Below are 10,825 nucleotides of genomic sequence, written 5' to 3'. Positions count from 1 at the left end.
TTTGTCTCAGAGGAGAGAGAGAGAGAGAGAGAGAGAGAGAGAGAGAGAGAGAGAGAGAAATAAAATATAGGCTACACAGTGATGATTCATACATTTATTTAGTTTACTTTTCTATTCTGTTTCATTTTAATTCCCCTTTGTGCTAAAATATCCCACTGTACTACTGTACAGGCTTTGGTAGATGGTATGATGAACCTATCAAGACCTTAAGAAAAATGTTTACCTTAATCCTACACTTGAACTATAATGTTTTTTATGTCCTCTTTCATTGAAATTCAGTAGTCATAATTTGAGTGACTTGTGTTTTACATTGTACATGTACAGGTAACTGCCAAAATAAAGGAAACACTTGACTAAGTGAGGGATCTGGCGGCTCTGGTCACCAACCTTTTCTGAGCCTTTTTCTGAGATCACTGTGAGTCAAAATGCAAACCGAGCTCTACCGCTCAGATTTTTTTTAAACATGACTTAAAAAACGTAAGCCTATGCAACATGAACAATGAAATACAGTTCCCTATAGCAATGAGGTTTGTGCAGTAGGCTTTAGGCCCAATACATTATCACTGCATATTGGCTATGCTTGAATTGCCCTGCCAATGTTGTTCTTCTCAGACCATTTTGAAATGATATGTTAAAACATTTGGTATTACGATCACACTGGTAATAGATCATTTGTGTATTACTTTTTACTGGACTGATGGCCTGCATCTCATGGTCAGTCTGAGGGGAATGAGGGAGCAGCAGTGAGGCTGCCTCTCCACTCTCCCTGCCTCCACGGGAAAGGGGACACAGTCTTGCAGCTAATGGTGAATCTCAAGTCGCACTGCATTATTTCTGCCTCACGCACCAATTCATGTTACTCCTATGACAGGAGAAGGTTAAATATTCCTTGATATTAAAAAAGACACAAGCCACTAATAATAACAACGCAAGCTTAGTGTAATACTTTGCTATACTCATTCATTGCAGCTGCAGTGCTGGTGATGGCGTAAATGTGTTGACAGTACTGAATAACAACTTAAACTTACTCATAAAAACAGCAGCTCATTATTGTATTTGTTGAGTCTTTATCTCCTCATGGTTTTAAAAGTTTTGAAATCTCACAGTATTAACTTTGCCATGCTTTCAAAACTTATTTTTACAGTGTATGGCTCAAGGAAACTGCGGACAACAGTGATCTGAGCTATCGGATTGGCCAGCGGTAGGCCTTTAGGTGCACTTGATTTGCTCACTGGGCCTGCTGGGTAGGCAGAGTTCTACCTTCAGACACATGAAATGGTTAAAAATGGGAACACTTTGCCTTCCCGGCGTTCGGGCTGCTGAATCAAGTGCACCTACCACCAACAGTGTGAAGCTACACTGAACAAAAATATAAAGGCAACATGTAAAGTGTTGGTCCCATGTTTCCTGAGCTGAAATAAAAGACCCCAGAAATGTTCCACTGGCACAAAGCTTATTTCTCTCAAATGTTGTGCACAAATTTGTTTACATCTCTGTTAGTGAGCATTTCTCCTTTCCCAAAATAATCCATCCACCTGACAGGTGTGGCAAATCAAGAAGCTGATTAAACAAAATTATCATTACACAGGTGCAGCTTGTGCTGGGGACAATAGAAGGCCACTAAAATGTGCAGTTTTGTCACACAACAATGCCACAGATGTCTCAAGTTGAGGGTGGCGTGCAATTGGCATGCTGACTGCAGGAATGTCCACCAGAGCTCTTGCAAGAAAATGTAAATGTTTATTTCTCTACCATAAGCCACCTCCAACGTAGTTTTAGAGAATTTGGCAGTACGTCCAACCGGCCTCACGACCACAGAGTGTGTATGGCGCCTTGTGGGCGAGCAGTTTGCGTATGTCAATGTTGTGAGCAAAGTGCCCCGTGTTGGTGGGGTCATGGTATGGGCAGGCAGGCAGGCATAAGCTACGGACAACAAACACAATAGCATTTTATTGATGGCATTTTGAATGCACAGAGATATTGTGATGAGATTCTGAGGCCCATTGCCATGCCATTCATCCGCCGCCATTGTCTCATGTTTCAGCATGATAATGCAAGGCTCCATGTCGCAAGGATCTGTGCCCAATTCCTGGAAAACTGAAAATGTCCCAGTTCTTCCATGGCCTTCGTACTCACTAGATATGTCACCCATTGAGCATGTATGGGATGCTCTGGATTGACCTGTACAACAAAGTGTTCCAGTTCCTGCCAATATCCAGCAACTTTGCACAGCCATTGAAGAGGAGTGGGACAACATTCCACAGGCCACAATCAACTGCCTGATAAACTCTATGCAAAGTAGACGTGTCAAGCTGCATGAGGCAACTGGTGGTTACACCAGATACGGACTGGCTTTCTGATCCACCCCCTACCTTTTTTTTTAAGGTCTATTAAAATCCATAGATTAGGGCCTAATGAATTTATTTAAAATTGACTGATTTACTTATATGAACTGTAACTCAGCAACATGTTTGACATTTTTGCATATGGTGTTTATATTTTTGTTAAGTATAATAAAACATGTTTTAAACACAAGGCTTTATTGTTGTTTTTTTTACAGAAATATTTGTTGATCGACAAGGAATGCCTTGGAGATCGACCAGTCAGTGACCACTGCATTACCCATAAGAGTCATTGGATGAAGGGATCTTCTATACGGGGTAGTTTTGTTAAGAGCCCCAACCTCAATCTGAACATTGACACGCGTCGCTTGCGGTACGTTTCTTAACAGGGGGAATCCATATTTATGAACAGAACAACTATTTTGCTAAGGTTTTTCCACAATAAATGATATGAAAAATGTGTTTTAATGACTATGTAACTAATCTACCCCCCCCTCCCCCCCTCAAAATCGCATAAGAAACAGAATATGCAAAGCACATGAATTGACCTTTCAGTTTCTGCTTCGACGTGGACTTGTTTGGGGGAGCTGTTGTTTGAAGCGCTGTCATCATGAACATGTTTTAAACAACCTTGTCACAGCAGCATACATAGGCCCTATTTGATGCAGACATGGTTGAAATGGCTTATTTTACCGATAATATTTACCAAGCCAATCAGAGCGTTTTTTTTTTTACCACGATAAATGATCGTGTGCTTTTCCAGTTGGCGCATACATACAGATTAGCACATTGTAACCCAAAGCCGCCACGGTGCGCTCACATATGGAGCTCACCCAGTACGGATACTTTTGTAACCTCCCCTATAATATATGCCAAGGTGCATTGAAGCGGTACTTGCGGCTCAACGCCCTATTCTGACACCAAGGTCTACATGTAAACAAATGATCTAACACTTCTGTCCACCAGAGAGCAGTATAGCTTTCACTTAATTAAAACATATTTCCTTGCTAACACTACCAATTTTGCGATCATAAACCCCGGTTATATTAGGACGGGTCTTGTGGTGATGCTGATGGTTTATCGGCACTGATGGTTAGTTTAGACAGCCGGTTAGGATAATTAACGTTGCAGGTTAGGAGACTGAGTTTAAGGTTAGGAAAATAGTTAGGTTTAGCTAAAATGCTCAAGTTGTCAACAACTGTTATCCCCAATGCGACAACTAGATGGAGATGTAATCCGAGCTGCCAACTCTCACGCATTTGTCCCTCTTCTCACGATCACACCTCTTACATCTCTATATGGAACGTTCACATTTCAACTGTGAGACACATCGTTTCGAAATCGGAACATCTGCGACTGCAATGTAACATCACGAGTAGAACCTCCATCATTGTCCTGTCATACCACAGAACTGGGAACCAATGCACATTCAAGCAAATTATTGGTCTTTTCATTCTTCTTTTTCTTCTTCTTCTTCGTCTGTGGGTTTTATGGCAGATTACAACCCAAACATGTGTATTGCCGCCACCAAGTGGAAGGGTTGAAACCAAATCAAGATTTAAAAAAAAAAATCCATAGATGATAGGGAAACTAACTTAATCCACCCAAATAAAAATAGTACATTGACAAAACAAAACTCCCACGTTTTCCTTCTTTCAATTCTCCATATCTCCCTTCTCAGGCTCTAGGGCTTGTGACAATATTCCATGTAACTCCTTCTCCGATAAATCTTTCAGCCCCAGGAACCGTTCTGCCCGCTTCCACAATGATTTCTATATTCCTGGACCTTCTCTCCACCTTGGCAGTGCCGTCTATCACCATCGCTATTATGTCCACCTTCTTAACCTTTAAAATGTCAGGATCCTGCTAGTGAGAGGCAAACCCTGCAGCCTGCAGTGGAGGCCTATTCACCACCATGGACTCTTCAAGTGCAGCATTTACAACCCCTTTTAACAGCTGCTGCATATTATGTGCTCTGGACAGCCCTGACTTTGGATGCCTCATTCTCTTTCACCCTTGTAGGACATTCAAAAGACGTGGCTTCATGGTTCCCACCACAATTGAAACATGTCACATTGTCATCACTTCTATAACACATAATATGATCTTTTCCACAACTTGGACATCTCGGTTTCACCCTTCTGCAAACACTTGAAACATGACCAAAAGCTTTACAATGATGCCACTGCATTGGTCTTGGGATAAATGCTCTGACTCTGTAGTTGATATATCCTAACTGCACTTGAGTTCAGCCGACGTGCATCAATCACTCCAGGAATATTTTTCATCTCTTCAACATGACTAGAAATGATACGTGGTTAAGGTGTAGGGGCAGATTTGTCAACGTGTCTTCAGGAGATGTTATTTTCAATGTAATACATTTAGTCTGATCAGTAGAACAATTCTAATTCTTAACAATGGTCTAAAATAAAGGGTAATTAGTGTGATTGTCAACAAAAACACTACTGTTATTCCCCACATTTACAGTATTTTATTATTCCACGTCTTCCCAATTTTGCCAGTGAAATCACATATTTCAAATCTGCTCGGCCTGCTTGTGTCTTTGAAAATTAATTATATGAGGCTATGTATTTTTGCAGCCTCTCATGGACACTTTGTAATAAGTCCTACAAACAAGCATTGGATATTAAATGCTCCAGGCCTCAAATATACTGTTTGACATTTTAGCATTGTGCACATGCTAGGTAGAGATTGTAACGTTAGGGGGACTCATAACTCATAAACACATAGCATTTTGTCTATGAAGAGTAAGATGATGGCAAGGATTTTCAACTAGTAGGCATAAACCACCTGAATATTGATAATCATGCCATTTTTCTTCAAGGTTGGGTGATTTTGAGAAATGAATTGTCACAACAAGAACATTTTCAAACGCCCAGCACTTGGGAAACTTAGATCAGGGGTGGCCAACCCTCCTGGAGGGGAAGCACGATTTTCTTCCAGCCTTATTTTAAAGAGATACAGTAGTTCAGCAAAATGACAAAGTACAACATGTTTGCATCCTTACTTTGAAAGCAGTCTATGGTCAAGGAGACTACAATCTATCGTTTCACATACAGCTTTACACATACACATCAATCCCTGCTTCAGACCTTCCCACTGTTACTCCCATTTCCTTGTCTCCCCATCTAAGTTCATTACTGTCTGAATAAAGTGTCAAACCACCTAAAACTTCAAATCTCATCCCCCAAAAATCGCAAAGTAAAAAAGTCGTCAAATTTTGAGTGTCCCTTTAATGTCAAAGCATTCTGAGTACACCTGACCTGTGTTTTATTTTTTTAGGCCTAAGCCATGTAAAAATACATTTTCCCAGAGGAGGACACCTCGACCCCACTCTAGGCATGGCTGTATTCGAATACCCATACTAACATACCGTATACTACATACTTAATGAGTATATACTACATACTATTAGTTCATTTTAGTATACTGTAAATGAATGGCATCGTTTCAGTTGAGTGTTCTAGAGCTTCGCCTGTCTACTGGAAGTTGATGCTGTTGCTATGCAACCTCTTGCTTGCTTGTTAGCATAACAAATGACTAGCTAAACGTTTTATGATTTCAGGTGTGTTCGTAAATTTAATCTGGAGTGCCTGAGTGCAGTCTGTGTGTTTGTAAATACAGAGCATTGTCAGATTGTCCGTTCGTAAATTCAGAGCATTTTGCTCTTGGAGCGTTCAAAGCACACAATGGACTCTCTGGCCTAGGAGTAGGGTTGATCCGAGCATTTAACGCCAGTCATACACCCAAGCTAACTGGCTAACGTTGGCTAGCTACTTCCAGACACAAATGAGGGAGCACCTCACGCTGACCATTTTTCACGCCCTAGCAGAGCTGGTTTGGCTGTTTCATGTTATCCAGAGCGTTGGTGAATGTAACTGTGCTGTTGGCAATCATTTAGTTGCACATGTTTACTGACACCGGCCATATTCAATGGGTGTTGCTCTGAAATCAGAGTAGATAGCCAGAATTAAACGCACAACAACTATACCACTTAGCTAAGAATGATGTAAATAATCAAGTCAATCAACGTTGGGTAGTTAGTTAGATAACGATAATTAATATACTGCCTGGCAAGTTTGAGTAGCCAACTAACGTTAGGTAACTAGCTAACATACCGGTACATACTGCTGTACTGCTATGCGGTTTGTAAGGATAGCGTAGCTAGCAAATTGTCTGCCAACATAACGTGTAACGAAAATAGTTTGAAAAGTTATTACATTATTACATTGCTCAACATTTTCTTAACATTTGACATAATTACTATAGTTAAAGCAATGAATTTGTATCTGCTCTTGTTGGACTTTGGCTGCATATTTTCATCCATTTTCTTCAAATCTGAAAAAGTTGTCCAAGTCACGCCCATTTTCTGAAGAATTACATTATGGGCCCTAAAAGTACAGAAATAGTGTCCACTGAAGTAATACTTCGTATTTTGGCAAATCTAGTACGAATCTGGGAACTTTTGACATACTAACTATATCCATACTATGACCAATTAGCATACTATATACTCAATTCACGTCACAAATAGTACGGTTAGTATGGGTATTTGATCACAGAGTCTCACTTTCTTCAAAAGTTGGCAACCCTGTTTTAATGGTAGCCACAATAGTTGGGTTATCTCACAACATCACAAAAACGATGTGGGTGCTTCCATGAGGCAGAAGTCAGCGGATTTTTGTGATTCTGGATGATCAGATTACTAGGAAGAATGACAAGAAACTGCCACGTGAGGAATCATAAGTGGCTCATTTCATCTCGTTTAATCTTTTGAATGATTTCGTGTCAATGCAAATGGTAAACATTTGCTAGCTAGCTAACCAACAACTGTTTTTTTTATTTTATTTTTTTATTTCACCTTTATTTAACCAGGTAGGCGAGTTGTTAACAAGTTCTCATTTACAACTGCGACCTGGCCAAGATAAATCAAAGCAGTTTGACAAATACCACAACACAAAGTTACACATGGAATAAACAAACAAATAGTCAATAATACAGTAGAAAAAGTCTATATATAGTGTGTGCAAATGAGGTAAGATGAGGAAGGTAAGGCAATAAATAGGCCATGGTGGTGAATTATTTACAATATACCAATTAAACACTGCAGTGATAGATGTGCAGAAGATGAATGTGCAAGTAGAGATACTGGGGTGCAAAGGAGCAAGATAAATAAATAAATACAGTATGGGGAGGAAGTAGTTGGATGGGCTACATACAGATGGGCTATGTACAGGTGCAGTGATCTGTGAGCTGTTCTGACAGCTGGTGCTTAAAGCTAGTGAGGGAGATATGAGTCTCCATCTTCAGAGATTTTTGCAGTTCGTTCCAGTCATTGGCAGCAGAGAACTGGAAGGAAAGGCAGCCAATCAGGAATTGGCTTTGGGGGTGACCAGGGAGATATACCTGCTGGAGCGCATGCTACGGGTGGGTGCTGCTATGGTGACCAGCGAGCTGAGATAAGGCGGGGCTTTACCTAGAAGGGTCTTTTAGATGACCTGGAGCCAGTGGGTTTGGCGACGAGTAAGAAGCGAGGGCCAGCCAACGAGAGCGTAGAAGGTCGCAGTGGTGGGTAGTATATGGGGCTTTGGTGACAAAACGGATGGCACTGTGATAGACTGCATCCAATTTGTTGAGTAGAATGTTGGAGGCTATTTTGTAAATGACATCGCCGAAGTCGAGGATCGGTAGGATGGTCAGTTTTACGAGGGTATGTTTGTGAAGGATAGTGAAGGATGCTTTGTTGAAAAACAGGAAGCCAATTCTAGATTTAGATTTGGATTGGAGATGCTTAATGTGAGTCTAGAAGGAGAGTTTACAGTCTAGCCAGGCACCCAGGTATTTGTAGTTGTCCACATATTCTAAGTCAGAACCGTCCAGAGTAGTGATGCTGGACGAGCGGGCAGGTGCGGGCAGCGATCGGTTGAAGAGAGATGCATTTAGTTTTACTTGCATTTAAGAGCAGTTGGAGGCCACGGAAGGAGAGTTGTATGGCACTGAAGCTTGTCTGGAGGTTAGTTAACACAGTGTCCAAAGAAGGGCCAGAAGTATACAGAATGGTGTCGTCTGCGTAGAGGTGGATCAGAGAATCACCAGCAGCAAGAGAGACGTCATTGATATATACAGAGAAGAGAGTCGGCCCAAGAATTGAACCCTGTGGCACCCCCATAGAGACTGCCAGAGTTCCGGACAACAGGCCCTCCGATTTGACACACTGAACTCTATCAGAGAAGTAGTTGGTGAACCAGGCGAGGCAGTCATTTGAGAAACCAAGGCTGTTGAGTCTGCCGAGAATGTGGTGATTGACAGAGTCGAAAGCCTTGGCCAGGTCGATGAATACTGCTGCACGGTAATGTCTCTTATCAATGGCGGTTATGATATTGTTTAGGACCTTAAGTGTGGCTGAGGTGCACCCATGACCAGCTCTGAAACCAGATTGCATACTGGAGAAGGTATGGTAGGATTTGAAATGGCCGGTAATCTGTTTGTTAACTTGACTTTCTAAGTTCTTTGAAAGGCAGGGTAGGATAGATATAGGTCTGTAGCAGTTTGGGTCTAGAGTGTCTTGCCCTTTGAAAAGGGGGATGACCGCGGCAGCTTTCCAACTTTGGGAATCTCAGGCGATACAAAAGAGAGGTTGAACAGGCTAGTAATAGGGGTTGCAACAATTTTGGCAGATCATTTTAGAAAGAGAGGGTCCAGATTGTCTAGCCCGGCAGATTTGTAGGGGTCCAGATTATGCAGCTCTTAAGATCATCAGCTATCTGGACTTGGGTGAAGGAAAAATGGGGGAGGCTTGGGCGAGTTGCTGTGGGGGATGCAGGGCAGTTGACCAGGGTAGGGGTAGCCAGGTGGAAAGCATGGCCAGCCGTAGAAAAATGCTTGTTGAAATTCTCAATTATAGTGGATTTATCGGTGGTGACAGTGTTTCCTAACCTCAGAGCAGTGGGCAGCTGGGAGGAGGTGCTCTTATTCTCCATGAACTTTACAGTGTCCCATAACTTTTTGGAGTTAGTACTACAGGATGCACATTTTTGTTTGAAAAAGCTAGCCTTAGCTTTCCTAACTGCCTGTGTATATTGGTTCCTAACTTCCCTGAAAAGTTGCATATCACGCGGGCTATTCGATGCTAATGCAGAACGCCACAGGAAGTTTTTGTGCTGGTCAAGGGCAGTCAGGTCTGGAGTGAACCAAGGGCTATATCTGTTCCTGGTTCTACATTTTTGGAATGGGTCATGCTTATTTAAGATGGTTGTGTATATTGGTTCCTAACTTCCCTGAAAAGTTGCATATCACGCGGGCTATTCAATGCTAATGCAGAACGCCACAGGAAGTTTTTGTGCTGGTCAAGGGCAGTCAGGTCTGGAGTGAACCAAGGGCTATATCTGTTCCTGGTTCTACATTTTTGGAATGGGGCATGCTTATTTAAGATGGTGAGGAAGGCACTTTTAAAGAATAACCAGACATCCTCTACTGACGGGATGAGGTCAATATCCTTCCAGGATACCCGGGCCAGGTCGATTAGAAAGGCCTGCTCGCTGACGTGTTTTAGGGAGCGTTTGACAGTGATGAGGGGTGTCCGTTTGACCGCAGACCCATTACAGATGCAGGGAATGAGGCAGTGATCGCTGAGATCTTGGTTGAAAACAGCAGAGGTGTATTTGGAGGGCAAGTTGGTCAGGATGATATCTATGAGGGTACCCGTGTTTCTGGTTTTGGGGTTGTACCTGGTTGTACCTCATTGATAATTTGTGTGAGATTGAGGCCATCAAGCTTAGATTGTAGGATGGCCGGGGTGTTAAGCATGTCTCAGTTTAGGTCACCCAGCAGCACGAGCTCTGAAGATAGATGGGTAATGATGTATTTGAGACAACAAGTGCTCATTGTGCAAATTTATGTTTTCAATAAACATCGGAGATGAAATATAGCTTACACGTTGTCAACACTCTAAGCCAACCCTGTCTATTTTGCCCCATAGTTGAGCACGCCTCGGTTTAGTTGCTAAACAACCAACCCTATGGTACAAACCATCAGTCTCAACAAACCATCAGTATAATAACACCTAAGCCAGGCACGGGGCTAGACCCGGTACTTTTGGTTATTTGAATTATCTTATGAAAAATTTCCCACAGCCAAAAACAGGAGTAAGCAACAGCAAAATCCAGCAACCCTCATAGTAGAATAGTTTACCTATTCAATTGTGCAACCTGTCACATTTTATGGGTGGCCACTAGTTACCACAGCCACAAAGTTGTAAACCGCCCACTTCTAACATGTATCTTCTTAAAATGTGATTTTAAACCTAACCCTAACCTGAACTCTAACCACTCTGATAACCTTATGCCTAACCCTAAGGCTGGACAAAGTTTTTCTAGAAAAGTGAGGCGAGCGAACAAAATTAAAAAAACAAAATGTACAAAATGTACCAACAGTGCAGTAAGAACTATCAATGCAAAACAACA

The sequence above is a fragment of the Oncorhynchus tshawytscha genome, linkage group LG16 (assembly GCF_018296145.1).
Source record: "Oncorhynchus tshawytscha isolate Ot180627B linkage group LG16, Otsh_v2.0, whole genome shotgun sequence".
Lineage (NCBI taxonomy): Eukaryota > Metazoa > Chordata > Actinopteri > Salmoniformes > Salmonidae > Oncorhynchus > Oncorhynchus tshawytscha.
The sequence above is the reverse complement of the archived record's forward strand: the minus strand, read 5'-3'. Positions refer to the sequence as shown.